The sequence below is a fragment of the Chiloscyllium punctatum genome, chromosome 22 (assembly GCF_047496795.1).
Source record: "Chiloscyllium punctatum isolate Juve2018m chromosome 22, sChiPun1.3, whole genome shotgun sequence".
Classification (NCBI taxonomy): domain Eukaryota; kingdom Metazoa; phylum Chordata; class Chondrichthyes; order Orectolobiformes; family Hemiscylliidae; genus Chiloscyllium; species Chiloscyllium punctatum.
Window position 1 is genome coordinate 61805341 of NC_092760.1, and position 20609 is coordinate 61825949.

At 42.5% G+C, this 20609-nt stretch overlaps 1 long non-coding RNA gene across 2 annotated transcripts in view; it reads left to right on the top strand.

Moving 5' to 3' along the window:
* The window catches only part of LOC140493716 (uncharacterized), a 35344-nt gene extending 15425 nt beyond the window's left edge, over nucleotides 1-19919 (top strand). For both annotated transcript variants that reach the window (XR_011963750.1, XR_011963751.1), the window contains exon 3: nucleotides 13981-19919. This is a non-coding gene — a long non-coding RNA (uncharacterized lncRNA). The remainder of the gene's footprint in view (nucleotides 1-13980) is intronic.
* Nucleotides 19920-20609: the final 690 nt, after the last annotated feature.

Consider the following 20609-nt stretch of genomic DNA (forward strand, 5'->3'; position numbering starts at 1 on the left):
ATGTTTTCAGCTGGCTAAGCTGTAAGTTCTCCCTCCAATTTTTTTCGTTTCACGAACTTACTTTCTTTCATTCTTTAAGACTTTTCTTATCTTCTTATTCAAACTTGCAGAATCCATACAAAGTTTGAACATGGGGATGCGGAAAGGATGTTTCCTCTGGCTTGGTTTGGGGCAGGGTTGCAGGTCCAGAACCAGGTGTCACACTCTCAGAATAAAAGGGAAGCCATTTGGGGCTAAGATTTGTTCATTCAGTGGTTGGTGATTCTCTGGAATTCTTTGCCCTGGGTGGCTATGAAGGGTCCGTCATTAAATATGTTCAAAACATAGATTGATAGATTTCTAGATGTTAAAGGTTTCAAAGCATAACAGGAACAGTGCAGAAAATGGTGTGGAAAAAGAAGATTAGCCGTGATTTCATTGAATAGTAAGAATATTTTTTGAAATACTTCAAGCCTTTCAGTGTTGATGCCCAGGGTGACTTGGGTTCACTAAGACATAGAAAATTAGCATGAAGAGACAGCAGGCAACGATGAAGACAAATATCATACTGGCCATAAGAATTGCAGAACATGAAAAAGCAGGTCTTGCTACAATTACATGGAGCTTTGAGACCAACCACACCTGGAATACCACTGCAGTTATGGTCTCCATATTTAAGGAAGAATATATTTGCAATGGAGGCAGTTCACTAAATTGATAAGAAATGAAAGTTTTGCAGATACTGTGAATCAGAAGCAAAAACAGAAATTGCAGGCAAAGCTCAGCAGGTCTGGCAGCATCAATGGAGAGAAATCAGAGTTGACCCTCAGAAGAAGAGTAACTCAACTCGAAACATTAACTCTGATTTCTCTCCACTGATGCTGCCAGACCTGTTGTGCTTTTCCAGCAATTTCTGTTTTTGTCAATATATTGATTTCTAGGATGAACTTAACCTATAAGTGGTTGAGTAAATTAAGTCTGTAGTCTCTGGAGTTCAGAAAAATGTGAGGTGATTTTGGTTGCATATTTATGTATCCCTGAGGAATACAGAGAAGATGCTAGTTTCTAAGTGTGCAATAGGTTGTTTATGAGTTTTAAAATAGTTTTAATAATAGTGACCATCACCAGTTATGGTTTGCAATAATACCCTTTCAGAAAGGAATTATTTTTTCTGTTCCAAGCCTGATTGTACATGTAACTCCAGACCCACAGCAACATGGTTGACTCTTGCCTGGCCTCTGAGATAACCCCAATTGAAGACCAATTAGGAATGGATGACAGGGAAATTGAGAAACAAACTTGTAAGGAGATCTCAGCTATCTGTAAGAATAATAGGGTAGTTATGGTAGGGGATTTTAACTTTCCAAACATCAACTGGGACTGCAATAGTGTTAAAGGTTTAGATGGAGAGGAATTTCTTAAGTTTGCACAAGACAATTTTATGATTCAATATGTGGATGTACCTACTAGAGAAGGTGCAAAATTTGACTGACTCTTGGGAAATAAGGCAGGGCAGCTGACTGAGGTGTCAGTGGGGAAGCACTTTGGGGCAAGTAACCATAATTCTATTTGTTTTAGAATAGTGATGGAAAAGGATAGACCACATCTAAAAGTTGAAGTTCTAAATTGGAGAAAGGCCAATTTTGACGGTATTAGGCAAGAACTTTCAAAAGCTAATTGGAGGTAGCTGTTTGCAGGTTGGAGACAGATGTTTGCAGGTAAAGGGACGGCTGGAAAATGGGAAGCCTTCAGAAATGAGATAACAAGAATCCAGAGAAAGTATATTCCTGTCAGGGTGAAAGGGAAGGATGGTAACTATAGGGAATGCTGGATGACTAAAGAACTTGAGGGTTTGGTTAAGAAAAAGAAGGAAGCATATGTCAGCTATAGACAGGATAGATCGAGTGAATCCTTAGAAAAGTATAAAGAAAGTAGGAGTATACTTACGGGGGAAATCAGGAGGGCAAAACGGGGACACGAGAAAGGTTTGGCAAATAGAATTAAGGAGAATCCAAAGGGTTTTTACAAATATATTAAGGACAAAATGGTAACTAGGGAGAGAATAGGGCCCCTCAAAGATCAGCAAGGCAGCCTTTGTGTGGAGCCACAGAAAATGGGGGAGATACTAAATGAATATTTTGCATCAGTATTTTCTGTGGAAAAGGATATGGAAGATATAGACTGTAGGCAAATAGATGGTGGCATCTTGCAAAATGTCCAGATTACAGAGGAGGAAGTGCTGGATGTCTTGAAATGGTTAAAGGTGGATAAATCCCCAGGACCTGATCAGGTGTATCCGAGAACTCTGTGGGAAGCTAGAGAAGTGATTGCTGGGCCTCTTGCTGAGATATTTATATCATCGATAATCACAGGTGAGGTGCCGGAAGACTGGAGGTTGGCAAACGTGGTACCACAGGACGGTAAAGACAAGCCAGGGAACTATAGACCGGTGAGCCTGACCTCAGTGGTGGGCAAGTTGTTGGAGGGAATCTTGAGGGACAGGGTGTACATGTATTTGGAAAGGCAAGGACTGATTCGGGATAGTCAACATGGCTTTGTGCGTGGGAAATCATGTCTCTCAAACTTGATTGAGTTTTTTGATGAAGTAACAAAGAAGATTGATGCGGGCAGAGCAGTAGATGTGATCTATATGGAATTCAGTAAGGCGTTCGACAAGGTTCCCCATAAGAGACTGATTAGCAAGGTTAGATCTCATGGAATACAGGGAGAACTAGCTATTTGGACACAGAACTGGCTCAAAGGTAGAAGACAGAGGGTGGCGGTGGAGGGTTGTTTTTCAGACTGGAGGCCTGTGACCAGTGGAGTGCCACAAGGATCGGTGCTGGGCCCTCTACTTCTTGTCATTTACATAAATGATTTGGATGCGAGCATAAGAGGTACAGTTAGTAAGTTTGCAGATGACACCAAAATTGGAGGTGTAGTGGACAGCGAAGAGGGTTACCTCAGAATACAATAGGATCTGGACCAGATGGGCCAATGGGCTGAGAAGTGGCAGATGGAGTTTAATTCAGATAAGTGCAAGGTGCTGCATTTTGGGAAAGCAAATCTTAGCAGGACTTATACACTTAATGGTAAGGTCCCAGGGAGTGTTGCTGATCAAAGAGACCTTGGAGTGCAAGTTCATAGCTCCTTGAAAGTGGAGTCGCAGGTAGGTAGGATAGCGAAGAAGGCATTTGGTATGCTTTCCTTTATTGGTCAGAGTATTGAGTGCAGGAGTGGGAGATCATGTTGTGAAACTTGAAAGGGTTCAGAAAAGATTTACAAGGATGTTGCCAGGGTTGGTGGATTTGAGCTACAGGTAGAGGCTGAACAGGCTGGGGCTGTTTTCCCTGGAGCGTCGGAGGCTGAGGGGTGACCTTATAGAGGTTTACAAAATTATGAGGGGCATGGATAGGATAAATAGACAAAGTCTTTTCCCTGGGGTTGGGGAGTCCAGAACTTGAGGGCATAGGTTTAGGGTGAGAGGGGAAAGATATAAAAGAGACCTAAGGGGTAACTTTTTCACACAGAGGGTGGTACGTGTATGGAATGAGCTGCCAGAGGATGTGGTGGAGGCTAATACATTTGCAACATTTAAGAGGCATTTGGATGAGTATATGAATAGGAAGGGTTTGGAGGGATATGGGCTGGCATGTGGGACTAGATTGGGTTGGGATATCTGGTCGGCATGGACTGGTTAGACCAAAGGGTCTATTTCCATGCTGTACATCTCTATGACTCTATGAGATGCCAGCTTTACTAGTAATGCCTACATGCCTTGAAAGAATAAATCATGTCTATCCTAATTCTAGCTTTTAGCAGCATTTCTGTTATTCAGGCTCGGAGTCATAGACTTAACTGATTAAGCACAGAAAATGTAGATCAGTTGCCAGACTCTCATAATTAAACATTGAACAATTGACCCCTACATTCATTGAAAGATATGTGTTTGAAGGGGCTGGACAGCACTGCTCCTCAAAATGCAGCATTCTTTCAGTCATGCCCTGAGAGTGTAACACTCTATCAGTTCAGTACTGCCCCTCTGACAATGCATTGTTCCCGCAGTACTACTCTAGGAATGATAGCCTGGTTTACGTATATGCCTTCATCTCTGGAATGGGACTTGAACCAGCAATCTTATGACTCCGAAGTGAGAATATTAGGCATTGAATCACAGTCAGGATAAACAGAAAAGGAAATGAAAACAGATGGGGGTAAACATTGACATGACCAACATTGAAACAAGCAACACTTTCAAGGGACCGTGACAGGAAAAGCTTCATTGTAAAACATTCCTTCAACAGATGCTACCATCTTGTGGGTATTTTGATGTACTGCATACCTTTAATCTTCTCTGGCCCGTGGAGTATTCTGGAGTTTTCTGTGCAAAGTTGTGATTTTGGAAACTCCCTTATACGTATTGTTTTTAACATAATTTAGATTCTGTTTTAAATTGTAAAGCTATATTTATTCTTAAATATTTTATTGTCCATATCCATCTTTGTTACATTGTTCAACTTCTCCCCTTTCTTAGCTCATTTGAGCTCATTGAAACATATAGGGTTAGTTAGGGTGGACAATGAGAGACTTTTGTCTCTGATGGAGATGGCTAGCATGAGGGGACATAGTTTTAAATTGAGGGGCAATAGATATAGGACAGATGTCAGAGGCAGTTTCTTTACTCCGAGAATAATAGGGGTGTTGAACACACTGCCTGCAACAGTAGAAGACTCACCGACTTTGAGGGCATTTAAATGATCAGTGGATAAACATATGGATGAAAATAGAATAGTGTAGGATGGATATGCTTCAGATTGATTCCACAGGTCAGCGCAACATCGAGGGCCAAAGGGCCTGAACTGCATTATGATGTTCTATGTTTTGTTTGCTGCTGCAAATCCTAATTCATAGAGGCATGACTTCCTTATTATTCTGATACTCTCCTAGTTGACTACCCACATTCTATCCTCTGCAAACTTGTGGTCTTCTAAACCTCTGTGTCTATATCTATGTCTTAAGCCTCAATCTCCTATCATCTCTGTATTCGCTGATCTACCTTGACTCTTGCAAGACAATGTCTTGGTTTTAAAATTTTCAGCCCTGTTCATGTTATTCCCTCCAGTCCCACAACCTTCAAATATACCTGTCATGTCAGGTGTTCTGTTCCTGAAGGCAGTTTTTTGTCCTTTTAATCACTGAGACTTCCTCCTGAGTTGTTTCCTTGGCAATTTTACATCAGTGAGGTTTGCTATTGCTTTCCACTCCCTCAGTGACAGAGTGAGGAGACAGGGTAGTGCTGGAAAAGCACATCAGGTCAGGCAGCATTCGAGGAGCAGCAAAATCAATGTTTCGGGCAAAAGCTCTGCATCAGGAATCCTGATGAAGGAAGTTTGCCCGAAACGTCGATTTTCATGCTCCTCGGATACTGCCTGACCTGCTGTGCTTTTCCAGCACTACTCTAATCTTGACTTCCAGTGTGAACTGCAGGACTGCTGCGCACTCTGCTTCACAGAAATTTGGCTCAACCCAACCATTCCCGACTGCGCACTTCAGTCTAATGGTTTTTCTATCCATCGTATGGACCATACAGGGTCCTCGGGTAAGACAAAGAGTCGAGGGGTTTGCTTGTTAATCAACAACTTGTGGTGCACCGAAATTGCAATCCTGGGCAGCCATTGCTCAAGAACTTGAATTCCTCACCATCAATGCCGCCCCTTCTATCTACTACGGGAATTTACCGCTGCTGTACTAACTGCTGTGTTCATACCGCCACAAGCAAAGGTTGAGAAAGTTCTGGATGTGCTGTACTCCACCACTAACACCCTGGAGACAGAACACCCCGAGGCCCTGTTTATTGTAACTGGTGACTTCAATCAAGCCAATCTAAGGAAGGTATTGTCCAAGTACCACCAGAACATTACTTGCCCCATTAGGGGCATGAACATTTTAGACCACTGCTACACCACTGTGAAAGATGCTTACTGCTCCATCCCCGCCCTCATTTTGGGAACTCCGCCCACAATGCCATGTTTGATCTCCTGGCTTCCAGGCAAAAGCTCAAGCAGGAGACCCCCTCGTGGATACAGGTCCGGTGCTGGTTGGAGCAGGCTGAGGATCAACTCTGGTGGTGTCTGGAATTGGCTGATTGGGCCATGTTCAAACAGTCCGCAGGTACCTTGGATGAGTACGCCACCACCATCACAGACTTTATCAGCAAGTGTGTGGAGGACTGCATACCGAGAAAGTCATTCTGGGTGTTCCCCAACAGGAAACCCTGGATGAATCAGAACATAGAGAACCTGCTAAAAAACAGGCATGAGGCCTCCAGATCAGGAGACCCACTCAAATATAAGGAATCCAAGTATGACCTTCGCAGAGCCATTAAGACAGCCAGGGACCAATACCAATCCAAACTAGAGTCCCAGACAGACACCTGGTAACTATGGCAAGGACTGAATGACATCACAGGTTCTAAAAAGAGACGATGCAAGATAGCAGACGATGGCACACCCCTCCCAGATCGTCTCAATGCCTTCTATGCTCGCTTTGAGCAGAATTTAGGCAGAGAGGTAACACCTGTTCCGACAAGTCCTTACAAACCTATTCCAACAGTCACTGCATCAGAGGTCAGATCAGTTTTCCTTCATGTGAATCCAAGGAAAGCGATGGGACCAGACGGAGTACCAGGCTGTGCACTCAGAACATGCGCAAATTAACTGGCAGAGGTGTTCAATCTCTCCCTGCAGCAGACCACTGTCTCTGCCTGTTTCAAGAGGGCCAACATCATCGCTGTGCCTAAGAAGACTCATGCAGTATGTCTCAATGACTACAGCCCAGTGGCCCTAACCTCGGTGGTCATGAGGTGCTTTGAAAGGTTGGTCATGGTATTAATTAACTCCAACCTCCCCAATACTCTTGAGCAATTCTAGTTTGCCTATCGGACTAACAGATCCACGTCAGATGCCACATCACTTGCCCTTCGCTCCTCTCAAGAACATCTTGACACCAAGAACAGCTATGCAAGAATCCTACTCATTGACTACAGTTCAGCCTTTAACACTGTTATCCCTTTGAGACTGATTACTAAACTTAGTGATCTCAGACTAAGCTCCACTCTCTGCAACTGGATCCTCAGTTTCTTGACCCACAGGCCACAATCAGTGAAGATTGGGGACAATATTTCATCGTCACGAACACTCAACACTGGAACACCTCCACAGGTGCGTATTCAGCCCCCTACTGTACTCACTGTATACCCATGACTGCGTCGCCAAATACCAGACTAATGCCATTTACAAGTTTGCTGATGACACCACCATAGTTGGTGTCAAATCTCAGATGGCGGCAAAACAGACTACAGATGGGAGGTGGAAGACCTGGAAAAATGGTGCGCTGAGAACAACCTTGCTCTCAATACTGGCAAAACCAAGGAACTCATTATTAACTTTCAGCGGGATGTTACTCATGCCCCTCCTACACATTAACAGCACAGAAGTGGAACGAGTGGAAAGTGTCAAGCTCCTGGGAGTGGTCATCCACAAGCTTTCTTGGACTCTTCATGTGGACGCACTGGTTACAAAGGCCCAACAATGTCCTCTCCCTCAGGCAGCTGAGGAAACTTGGCATGATGCCAAATACTCTTGCCAATTTTTATAGGTGTACCATCTGTTTGGATGTATCACTACCAGGTATGGCAACTGTACCATTCAAGGTCAGAGACAGTTACAGAGAGTGGTGACCTTGGCCCGGACAATCACAAAGGCCAACCTCCCATCTACAGAATCCATCTACCAGGCCCACTGTCAAGGAAAGGCCGCCAGCATTCTCAAAGATCCACCCCACCCTGGCAATGTTTTTCTATAACCTGTACCATCGGGGAGAAGGTACAGAAGCCTGAACACAGGCACCAGTCGGTTTCAGAACAGTCTCTACCCTACTGTTGTTAGAATACTGAATGGACTCACAAACTCTTAACATTCGCCTGTACCTGTGTTTTTGTTTTTGCCGCTATTTACCTATTTTTTGCTTAGCTATGCTACTTAACTCTGTGATCTTCCTGTATTGCTCGGAAAATAAAGATTTTCACTGTGCTTCAATTCAATCATCTCTAAGTTACCAAGGTGATGTGAATGTATACACTCAGCTAGAAAGTGTTGACATAGTAAACTGTACGGTTGTTGCATTAAACAACTGGTGTACCTGTAGGAACTGTTTAAATTACCTGCTTTCAACAAACCATGACAAAGAGAAATCCAACAACAGCAAAGAGGTCCATCACAACTCAATGTTGTCAAAAATAACAGGCTAATCCCAGCAAAGACTACGCTTCCAATCCAGGAAATGCTGTCTCTGTTGCAGGAAGTAAATAAGTCATAAATATTTTTAACCAACCTGTTCAGATATGCTGTCACACACATGTGCAGCAGGTGAGACTCGAACCCAGGCCTCCTGGTTCAGAGGTAGAGACACAATCACTGCGCACAAGAGTCCTCAGCAACAAAGTTTTATTATTATTTTTACTATTACCAACAAGCAGGATCAATATATGTATGACCCTCATACAAGGATACAAAGGTAGTATCAGTGTTTATCCAGAGTGAAAGCAGACCGTGAACAAGACAGCAGCTCACAAAGGGGAGGAATAGTGTTTGGTATACAAGGAGATAATACCTTCCTAGCTGTCTCTTCCACATGAAGAATGTCTCTTTTGTTTTCTCTACGGACATTCTTAGGGCTGAGGTACAAATTGTGTTTTCTATCTGTTAAGTGCAGAATCAATTTCAGTGCTTATTTTGCTCCAAGGTTTGATCGTATGAGGGAGGGGATGCTGCTGATGATGATAAATTATAAATGGTTTTTATGAGCCAACCACAGCTGTCATTTTCAGTGACCTCTTCAGCTTGCCAGCACTGACCTGCCGAGGCACAGAGAGCTGTCTCCATCTCTCTCTGTCTCTCTCTCTCTCTCTCTTCTCAGTCTGAAGTCTGCACCCCTCCTGGTTGGGATACAGTATCCGCCTGGTTGATGAGTAGTACACCTCTTAGCTCCTGCCAATACCTGCTCGCTGTATAGCTGTAACCCCATTACCTCAGACTATACAGTGTTCTTTGCCTGCTTAACCCTGAACTCAGCTCCATTACTGGGTCGAGCACAGAGTCAGGGTTTCTGACTTCCATTTCTGAATCTTTGTCCAGTTCCACTTGAGCTTTTCCTCCAGTTGAGCCATTACTTAGCAGCAGCATTTCTTACTCAGAGTCACAGTGTTGTGGGTTTGAGCTCTGTGACTGGTGAGAAGTCATCAATCTTTTTCCCCCAAAAACATCACAAACAGGAGGCAGACGGAGTTAGAAAGAAACGTCTTTACACAGAGGACGCTGGAGCACAGAATGGTCAACCACGGGGAATGACAGAGGCAAGAACCATGTGTCTTTGAAGGATGCAGTGAGAGAGTGGAGATTGATACAGAGCTACATGGAGCGAGTAAGGCAGTGAGATTCGCTTAGAGTTAATACAGGACCCAGGGAGAGTACGAGGCAGTGGGATTAGGTTACAGGGATATGGAGTCGAAAAGTGTGGCGCTAGAAAAGCACAGCAGGTCAGGCAGTGTTTGAGAACAGGAGAATCAACATTTCAGGCATAAGCCCTTCATCAAGCATCATCACCTTTCAGCCCTGATGAAGGGCTTATGCCCAAAAGGTTGGCTCTCCTGCTCCTCAGATGCTGCCTGACCTGGTGCGTTTTTCCAGCACCACACTTTCAACTCTGACTCTCCACCATCTACACTCCTTACTGTCTTACAAGAAAATAGGAAGGGAGTGAGGCAGTGGGATTTATACAGGGTTACCGGGAACCAGCAAGGAAATGGGGATTAATTTGGCTTTGATTCAGATCTATAGGGAGAATGTGGGCCAGTGGGGAATGCTCAAGGTTGAGACTGGATATAGGTAAAGCAGAAATCAGTAGGATTAGTTTGCAAAGGTATTAGAGAGCCAACACAGAAATGTTTCTAATGTTATGGGTCTCTGAGTATGGGAGGAAAGGTTTTTGTAAAACATTCCTTTGTCCACTCATCCGAAATGGGTGTTTTAAGAATATTTTTGAAGGGATGTAGGGCCAGCATTTGTTGCTCATACCTAATTACTCTTGAACTGCGTGGCTGGCCACTTCAAAGGGCAGTTAAGAATCAACCAGATTGCCGTAGGTATGCAGTTACATGTAGGCCAGACCAGGCAAGGACAGCAGATTGCTATGGTCTGGAGTCAGATGGAGACCACATCAGGCAAAGACGGTAAGTCAGCTGGGCTGAGAACAATTAATGATATGGTCATCCTTAATTTCATCTCCTAAAGAGCAACTAGGTATGGGATATAAATGCTGGCCTAACTAGTTACTCCAACATACTGTGAATTAATTTTTGAAAAATCATTACTTCCAGATTTATTAATTGAAGTCAAATGCCACCACTCTTTCGTAAGATTTAGGTTAGATTAGATTCCCTACAGCGTGGAGACAGACCCTTCGGCCCAACAAGTCCACACTGACCCTCCGAAGAGCAACCCACCCAGACCCATTTCCCTCTGGCTAATGCAGCTAACACTATGGGCAATTTAGCATAGCCAATTCACCTGACTTGCACATCTTTGGACTGTGGGAGGAAACCGGGGCACCTGGAGGAAACCCACGCAGACACGGGGAGAATGTGCAAACTCCACACAGACAGTTACCCAAGGCTGGAATTGAACCTGGGACCCCGGTGCTGAGGCAGCAGTGCTAACCACTGAGCCACCGTACTACCCCCGACCTTGGGTTTACTGCTACCTTTCCTGTATGTTGACCCAGTTACTTCTATGAATTAATATCTCTGAGGAAACAGCAATGTGCAATAAATTAGTTAATTTTGACCTGATAATCAAATAATAAACAAGATGTGAATAGCAGTTTTGAATGAAGTATGATTTAATGATTTGAACTCTGTGCATGGACTAGCAGTAGAGGGAGCTGGAGACACACTCCTACTGAGTCTGATCTTTTCCACAACTGCCTGTTGACTGTATGGAGAGTGACTATGTACGTCAATATCAGTTTATCAGATAACACTCCACACGCTCCCACAGAATGCCTGATCCAGGAATATGTTTCAGATGCGTCATGTCAGGTAGAAAATGTACATAACAAACTGGGTAGTGTTAATCCTGCCCTTTAATTAAGACAGCAGCAAATTTTGAAAGGGTAATCTTTCAGGCGTGTTTTTATTTGTAGATGATACATCAGGATCAAGTGGAATCCTGGTACAAGTTCAGCATATCTTGGCAAACTATTAAGTGGATGAGCAGATTTGATTTCTCTTCATCCTTAGCTGTTCCAGAGTTTTCTCAGAACAAGATATTTAGTGCAGGGGGATATAAAATGACAGTGGCTTGTTGTCATTAACCCTCTCAGAATTACTTGATTGTAGAGAGAAAGACACACTTGCATTTCTGTGGAACCTTTCACAACCTTAGGATTTCCTGAAGCACTTTACAGGCAATGGGGTACTTGTGAAGCTGCAATCACTGTAATGTAGGAAGTAAAGGAGATAATTGTGCACAACAAGCTTACAGCAATGAGAAAGTATATTTTAGTCATCTTGGTCAAAGGATGAGTTTTAGCCCAGGACACCAGACCTCCTCCTGTTCTTGGCCACTGACCTCTCAGTCAGAAATCTAACCTAAACCCACTGACTTGAGAACATGATCTATGGTAACTCACAGAGCAGTATTGAGGAGGTGCTACATTGGCAGAGATGCTGCCTTCTGAATTTGAGATTAAACTCAGGGGCTATCTGTTCTCTCATGTGGCCACTACGTGAAGAAGAGTGATCATGAAGCTCACTGGGATGTCCTGAGATCACAAACACTGTGTAGTAATCACTCCACAATTGATATGTGTGTGTCTTTATCTGTCCAGCCTCTGAACTCTAGAATTCCTCTCTCCAAATATCTTGGCCTCTTTCTTCTTTTAGAATTTGTTTCTTTGATCAAGTGTTCAGTTACCAGTCCAAATGTCACCTGATATGTCTCGGTGCTGAATTTTATTTGATAATAATTTTTAGATTTAGATTCCCTACAGTGTGGAAACAGGCCCTTCGGCCCAATCAGTCCACACCGACCCTCTGAAGAATAACCCACCCAGACCCATTTCCCTCTGGCTAATGCAGCTAACACTATGGACAATTTAGCATGGCCAATTCACCTGACCTGCACATCTTTGTGACTGTGGGAGGAAACTGGAGCACCCAGAGGAAACCCACGCAGACAGAGGGAGAATGTGCAAACTCCACACAGACAGTCACCTAAGACTGGAATCAAACCTGGGAGGCAGCAGTGCTAACCACTGAGCCACCATGACGTTCCTAAGGATACTTTGTTAAAGGCACTAGATAAATACATGGTGTCATTAACAATTTTGCCTGACCTCTGAGGAGTTTAAGAAGTTGAGGATTACAGTACAATTAGCATTGGATCAACTTCATGACATAAGATTAGAAGAGCTATTTAACTGGAACCATAGAAGTGACAACGCAGAAGCCAGCCAATTGATGCATCATGCCTGCTCCTTAAAAGTGCAGCCTATTAATCCCATTAAGTATCCAATTCCCTTTTGTCATAATCTTATTGAATAGTGGAGCAGGCACTGAGCAATCTGCTTTTACTTCTAATTGTTATTTTGGTATGAATCTGCTTTTCAGCAATGCATGGTTAGAGACAAAAAAACTGCTGATGCTGGAATCCAAGGCAGTCAAGCAGGAAGCTGGAAGAACACAACAAGCAAGGGCTCTTGATGCTGCCTGGCTTGCTGTGCTCTTTCAGCATCCTGCCTGTCTACCTTCAGCAATGCATTGCAGATGGTAAGAAATCATTTTGTGGAAAACATGTTTTGCTGTTGCTTCTAATTCTTTGGTCAGTCACCTTTAAATATCTGTTGTCAAGATGAAAACTGTCCTTCCCTGGAAACAGTTTCTCCTGACTTATTGTCTCAAGACCCTAAAATCTTTCACAATTTTGTTGATTGTTGGAAAAATCCATCTGGTTCACTAATGTCCTTTAGGGAGGTAAGCTGCCATCCTTATCTGGTCTGGCCTATATGTGACTCTAGACCTGCAGCAATGTGTTTGATTCTTAAGCCCTCGGGACAATTGGAAGGGCAATAAATTCTGGCCTTGCCAGCGAAACCTTCACCTTGTGAATAAAACTTTAAAGCTTGTTCATCAAAACTCCTTTTAACCTACCTTACCACATGACATTTTTATTGGAGTGTTTGAACAGCCAACAGCACCAAATTAAGTCTCATGGGCTCCACTAAGATGTTCTTTGATACCTTCTGTCATTAGAACTGGCTCTCTCAAAAGAAACAAGAACTTCTCACTTGCATATCCAAAGTTGTCCCTTTAATTGCTTGTGTCTATTTTTGGTTTCATCCACTAATGTAGCACTCAGGCCAGAACCACTGCTATTAAAGATAATGCTTTGACCTTCTGTCAGGGCCTGTGAAGTCAACATGACATCGACAGGTTTTAGAAGAAAAAGTACGAGATGTACTTTTAGGGGTAAAAGTCTACAGTTTGTGATTAGTGTGTCTGGCAGCTGCCTGAAAGACACAGAAAATTCATCAAGTGTTTCAGAAGGTGACACACAATTTTCACCCCCAAAACACTTCCATGACATTTATCGGATAGCGCAGTCTAGAAGGGTTGGGATTAGCATGCACCATCCCCTTCTGTTGTGACAACAAGGAGATTGAGCAAAAGCCAACATTCCTGTTTAGCAGCGAGTGCAGCTGTGTATGGGGTGCAGCAGTTTCTGTCCATTCACTGGGAATATTTATGTTTCACCAATTGACAGATGGAGATGAAAGAGAGGAAAAATACAGGCTTGGGAAAATAATGTTCATGTCACCACACAATTACCATCTTCAACAAGAGAGAACCTTTCTAACCGTTTTCTTTGCTTTGATATTTAACAGGGTTACCGTCACTGAGTCATCCAACATCAGCATTACGCAATTCACCAAGACTAGAAACCTAAATGGACCAGCTGTATAATTTCTGTGGCTGCAAGAACAGGCTAGAGTCTGGGAATTCTTTGAGTGACTTACCTTCTAACTCCTAACAGCCATCTGGAAGGTATTACCCAGAGCTGGCGTGGACATAATGGGCCAAGTAGCCTCCTTCTGTTCTGCACCATTCTGTGATCCTAAGGAAAACTCAGGAGTGCAACTCTAATAATATTCAAGATTCTTGACACCATCTAGAACAAAGTGGCACACTTGATTGCCTTTTGTGCAGCCATCTTAAATGTTCACTCTCTCTGACACACAGTGACGGCCGTGTGCACCAACGGGAAGATTCACAGCAGCAAACCACAAGCACATTTTTGATCGCACCTTCCAAACGTGCAGCCTTTCTGTCTTGAAGGCCAAGGATAACAGATGCATGGGATCTTCACCCACTGCAAACCCCATTCCAAGCCACACACCATCCTGATGTGGAATTATATCGCTGTTTCATCAACGTCGCTGGTCAAAATCCTGGGACTCCTTCCTTTACAGCACCTTGAATGTTCCTCTGCCTTATGGAGTGCAGCAGTTAAAGGTGGAAGCTTCCCACCATACTCTCAAGTGCAGTTAGGCATAGACAACAAATGGTGGCCTTTTCGACAATGCTGACAACCCATGATCAAGTTTCAAAAATCACAAAGTTGGAACTGACAATCAGCATCAAAACTCAAAACATAGGTTGACATCGCATTGAACTATAAGCCCTCAATTTTGCCTGAACATGGATACAGATAGGCCAGGGTCAGTTTTAATGCTGGAGCAAACTTGAGAAGCTGAATGATTTCCTTCCGTTCTGTTACAAAAGACGAATAGCGAGTTGTGACCTGGAATGTGCTTCCTGAAGACTGGTGGAAACTAATTTCCAAAAGGGAATTGGATTAAAAACTGGAAAATGAAAAACAACAGGACTTTGGGGGAAGGAAACACAGGCAGTGGGGACCAATTGGATAGCTCTTACAAAGGTCTGGCACAGACAGAATGGGCTGAATGGCCTCTTCCTGTGCTGCATCATTCTGTGATTCTAAGAGCAAACTGTTCATGGCCAGATGACAGCAGATGTTTTCATTCAACTATATTTGTCCTGGAGTTATTATTTTTGTTTTTGAGACTGTTACAGTTTATTGACTAAGAATCCCACAGCGCATTACGTCAGCTCAGCACCCATTTTAGACTTTCCTGTGGGATTTGTTGCAAGGTACTACACTCTGTCACTCGGTCATGTATAAAACCTCAACTTTTCTTCCAATTGTCCTCTTAATCTGGTTGTTTTTCCATGTTTATTCATACTTGAGTTGCTACATTATGACTTTTTAAAATCTATACATTATTTCCCTGAAAGTGATCTTACACAACATTGAATTAATTTTTTTTTATTTTAGCAGCTGTTTTGCCTTCGGCACTGCAAGTAAAACATAAATAGTTCTCTCTTGACTTCATGCCCTGTGAACACTTAAGAAATCCACAGTGTACAAAAGGAATGATTAACTTAATTCAATTTTTATGCATTCAGTTGAAATCTGGCAGTTTAAGAAAAGATCAGCCTTTGGATGGGAGGGCGAGGGCAGCATTTATTGCCCATGAGAAGGCAGTAGTGAGCCATCTAGCTAACCACTACAGTCCATGTGAATTTTGAAATAGCAAGTTCAAAACAATGGTGATAAAGTTCCAAGTCAGGGTAATGTGTGGTTTGGAGGTGATATTCTAGGTGGTAGTGTTCCCATGTATCTGCAACCATTATCCTTCGAAAGTGGTGGTCTACAACATTTTATTTTAATCAAGCTCACTTTATTTGTATTTGTGGAATCCAGAATCTAACCCTATGAAAATATTGAATAGGCAGTTTGTTGTTAGTGCTATATAAATTCAAAACCAATTATATATTCTATATCTATATAGTTCATTCTATTCTCCAGTGTGACACTTGTGACTACACATTATCTGCCAGTGCCTTGAAGCCTGGCTTGTGGTTTAAGGCTGCTAGTCATATAGAGTCCATTAAATGGGTATCTCAGGTAGATGCAGTATTTGGACTTGATAACCTTCATATGGCAGAAAGCTGTCACAGAGGAACATGGAGTCATGGTAAATTTTCACTTTAAAAGCACTGGATAATATAAGCGGGTATGTTTCTGTTTGTACAAGTTCCCAAAAATCACTCTCCCTTGATCTGACCTTCAGTTCAATACCATTTTCTAAAGTAATTACCTCCATATCTACTCCATTGATTTGTAATTCAACACATTGATGGTAAACTCATGAAAGTCTACTTGAAGAAATGGATTTGAGACAATGTGATTATTTGTACCATCACATGTAATTCCTGAAATCTCCTGTCGAATTCCTCTGCTAACTTCCTCAGGTGTGCATTTTCTGGGTGGAACCATTTTCTTTTGTCTTTTATTTTCTCTAGACTCAGGAAGTGCTGCAACGTTTTGTTTTGTAATTGGGAGGGCCAGACTCAGTTTCAATTTTAATGCCTTCACAGCACTGATCATATGTGCTAATTCTCTGTCCATTTTCCCGGAAGTTTACAATTCAGCTCATTCAGTTTTGTCACTTAAGACCTGAATTCAAGCAACTACACATTGCCTGTCACCTCAGTGCACACATGATTGAACAAAAGTCACTATTTCAGGCATCAGTTTGAAAAAAACTTTCCCTCATTTAACCACTTCACATCAGCATGGAGGATTAACTCACCAAAGAGGCAGCATCTAATTCAGTTACCTTCAATCAGCATGCAACGACAAGGCGAGAAATGTGCCATGAAATGTTTGAGTGAGTGGCAAGTCCATGTCCATGCTGCCCATCCCCTCGATGTCATATACATGCACTTCAGTAAGGCGTTTGATAAGCTTCCCCGCTGAAGGTACGATGTGCTGAAACCAGTACTATGTACTGACTGCGGGTGTGTAAGTCTTCAGAGGAAAACCAACAGTAGGGAGCACTCGTCAGTGGAGCAAGAATTGTGGGTGGCCCTCTCATCCAAGTTCTCTCCAGATCAAAAGGCTCTGTACACTCCAGCAGGCCCCAATTTCCCACTAACACAGTATATTGCAATTTACTTTGCATTTTGCTCTGATCCACTGTTCATGAATAGTTAGAAATAGTTGAATTGAGTAGATTTTGAAAATAAGACAGTGTGTCTTTGCTGTCGGATTTGATCCTTCTTTCATTTGTCACATGCACTATGTTGCAGACCTCTAGCCAGGCCATAGCCACAGTAAATGTAAGTAAATGTGACATCCCTGAGCAATCAATTTACCTGTAAAATGTGGGTGTGCCATGGAACTGTTTCTCAATGTGCCTTGTTATTAAAAAGGTTGGGAACCACTGATCTAACTTGTCAAGTAAAGATTTAACCAACTGGTGTGGTTTACAGCTTGAATTGAGTTTACCATCTTTACAATTAGTTTCATTATATGAGAGAGGTCCATAGCTTTACTAACCAATGGTTTCTGGTGGTTTACACAGAGGTAATTGACAAAAGAGGGAAAAACAGGATCATTTCTGCAAAATCCAAGAAAGACCAGATTTTGCTCGAAGATAATGGATGGTGTACCATCACTTGTGACAGAAACTAGTTTCTTGATTGGACCGCTTTTCACAAGCAATTACTTTTGGAGATCCTTGTAGATATCCTTACACTTGTTCTCTTTTTTTAAAGGGAACATAAGGGTGAGACAATCCTCTTTAGCTGTTTTTGTGCACATGGATTTTAAGGACATGACAATCGTGAACTGTAGGTAATGTTGATGGATTCATTGAACTTCAGTGAGAAATATTCACAGACCTTCAGTTTATTGCTGAAAGACATCTTTGGAGAAAGATTCCACTGGTCTTGCAATTGTTGAAGCACCAAGTTACATGCTTTGAATTGTGATTATTGTTCCTTCTTTGTTCTTTCACGTCTTTGAATAGAGTAAGCTATTGATACTTTTCATTAAGCGTCAGTGAATGATTTCTTGTGTTTTGCCAGAATGCATACTGATGCCTCAGTGCAGGCCTTACCTTTTTGCTGCTGGTTTGGAATCAAAATACTGTTGAGTTTTCAAAATGACCTTCAGCTCATCAACTTTTTTCATCTGAAACATGTAATTTGAGCAAACTATCCTTGAATTTACTGTGTGTCGTGTGTGTTGTCATGTATGTTGTCATTCCAAATTCCCCTTTTTTACTTGTCAATGTTCTTGGACATAAGGCAAGCGTTCTTAACTTTTACACTTGTGAACGGAAATTCATTTTCCCGTTCTGCATTGTAGTTTTTGATTTCTTCATTGATGGTTCAGGTTCATCACTCATCATCATGGCTTCACCTCTTCAGCCTCTGGATCTCACCAGTGGAATAGCTTGAATGATGGTGGCTACTTTCAAAGGTGGAGGTATGCAGGTTAGACCTGTGGTCACAATTTGTTTCCAAAGTGTGTGCTGGCCTGTGTTGCTTGGATATTGGATGTAGGGCACTGCAGCATTCTCTGTAATTTCTCTTCGTCCTGCATGGACCTTTTAGATAAGCAGTGGAAGAAAGAAACTGCGGGTCTACGAAGAATGGGCAGAGGAGCAGAACTACCCAAGCTGCTGTTGTAGAAAGTCCATGTGGAGATGATGGGCTGAAGACCCTCTTATGTTTCTCGGACTGTTCTATACTGGCTTCCCGCTTCAGTTTCTAAAAAATTTCTTACTCATCTGTTTGCATTGCTGTTTCAAAGCTTACCTTATCCTTCAGAGAAAATCATCTGGACCAATCTAAAACAAGATGCAACAAGCTGATAAAGCCTTAGAAGAGCATGCACTTTTTTCTAGGCACACTGCTTTCAGACACAGAGGTCATGTAATAGCATGATGATCAATGTGCAAGCGATGTTTGAGAATGCAGACAAGTGATAAGACTGACTGACGGTCAGAGACTCTGCGATTGACCAATTGATCACGATATGTGCTGGAGACTGTGATTCTAAGTGGTGGAGGATGAGGGTTTAGAAGATGCTATCAAAGGAGACTTAGTGAGTTACTGCAGTGTACACTGCTATCACTGAATGCTGATAGTGAAGGGAGTGAACGTTTAAGGAGTTAAATAGCATACTCTCTGGATTATATTGAGCATCATGATTTTTAAAAATTCATTCATGGGATGAGGGTGTCGGTGGCCAAACCAGCATTTATTGCCCATCGCTAATTTGCCCAGAGAGCGGTTAAGAGACAACCACATTGCTGTGGATCTGGAGTCACGTGTAGGCCAGACCAGATAAGGATAGCAGATTCCTTCCCTAAAGGACATTTGTGAATCAGATGGGTTTTTTTCAACAATCGATTCACAGTCATCATTAGACTCTTACTTCCAGATTTTACTGAGTTCAACTTATACCATCTGCTGTGGTGGGATTCGAACCCATGTCCCTAGAACCTTACACGGGTCTCTGGATTAATAGTCTTGTGATAATACCACTGAGCCATTGCCTTCCTAGAACAAATATTGTTGGACTGCACTCATCCAGCCAAGTGGAGAGTATTCCATCAAATGTTTTATATTTTTGATATATAACCCTCATGTATCTACTTTAACAAATGGATCAGTGGGTAAATTGCTCACTTCAAAGTCTAGACGTTCCATTCCGGAGACTCCAGTCCAAAACCTAAGCTCACACTCCCAGTGCAGTACTAAAGGAGTGCTGCACTGTTGGCAGTTCTGTCTTCCATGTAGCACCCAGTCTATCCTGTCTCAGGAGGATGTTCAAACTTCTATGGCAATATCTCTGAAGAAATTATTTGGAGATGCCGGTGTTGGATTGGGCTGTACAAAGTTAAAAATCACACAACACCAGGTTATAGTCCAACATGTTTAATTGGAAGCTCTAGCTTTCAGAGCGCTGCTCCTTCATCAGGTGGTTGTGAGAATAAGCTTATTCTCCACAACCACCTGATGAAGGAGCAGCAGTCTGAAAGCTAGAGCTTCCAATTAAACCTGTTGGACTAACCTGGTGTTGTGTGATTTTTAACTTTTATTTCTGAGGAAAAACAGGGTGTAATGTGTCCTTGGTTTGAGTTTTCATGTAATGGCGTTGAAATATTACAAAATGTAGTTTCAAAATACAGTCGTGTTCCAGTTAGTGTTTACAACATACCCAAATCGGAAGGGAACAAATTCACCTTCACACTTGCAAGTTAATCTGTACTTGAGGGAACCAGGAATGAGGGTCTATAGATGCATGATTAAATATTTAGAGACTGAGGTGGGAGATTTTTTTTTAAACAAAGATGTGACATTCACTCCCAAGGTTAGCATTTGAGGTAGGAATTGTCAATATTAATTCCTTTACCATCACTGGGTCAAAATCCTGGAATGCCCATCCCAGCAACACCAAGGTTTACCTATGTCATATAGGCTGCAGTAGCTTGCCAACGTAAAGTCATAGAGTCATGTAGCATAGAAACAAACCCTTTGGTCCAACTTGTCTGCACTGACCAGACACCCCCAATCTAACATAGTCCCATTTGCCAGCATTTGACCCACATCCCTCTAAACCCTTCTTATCCAT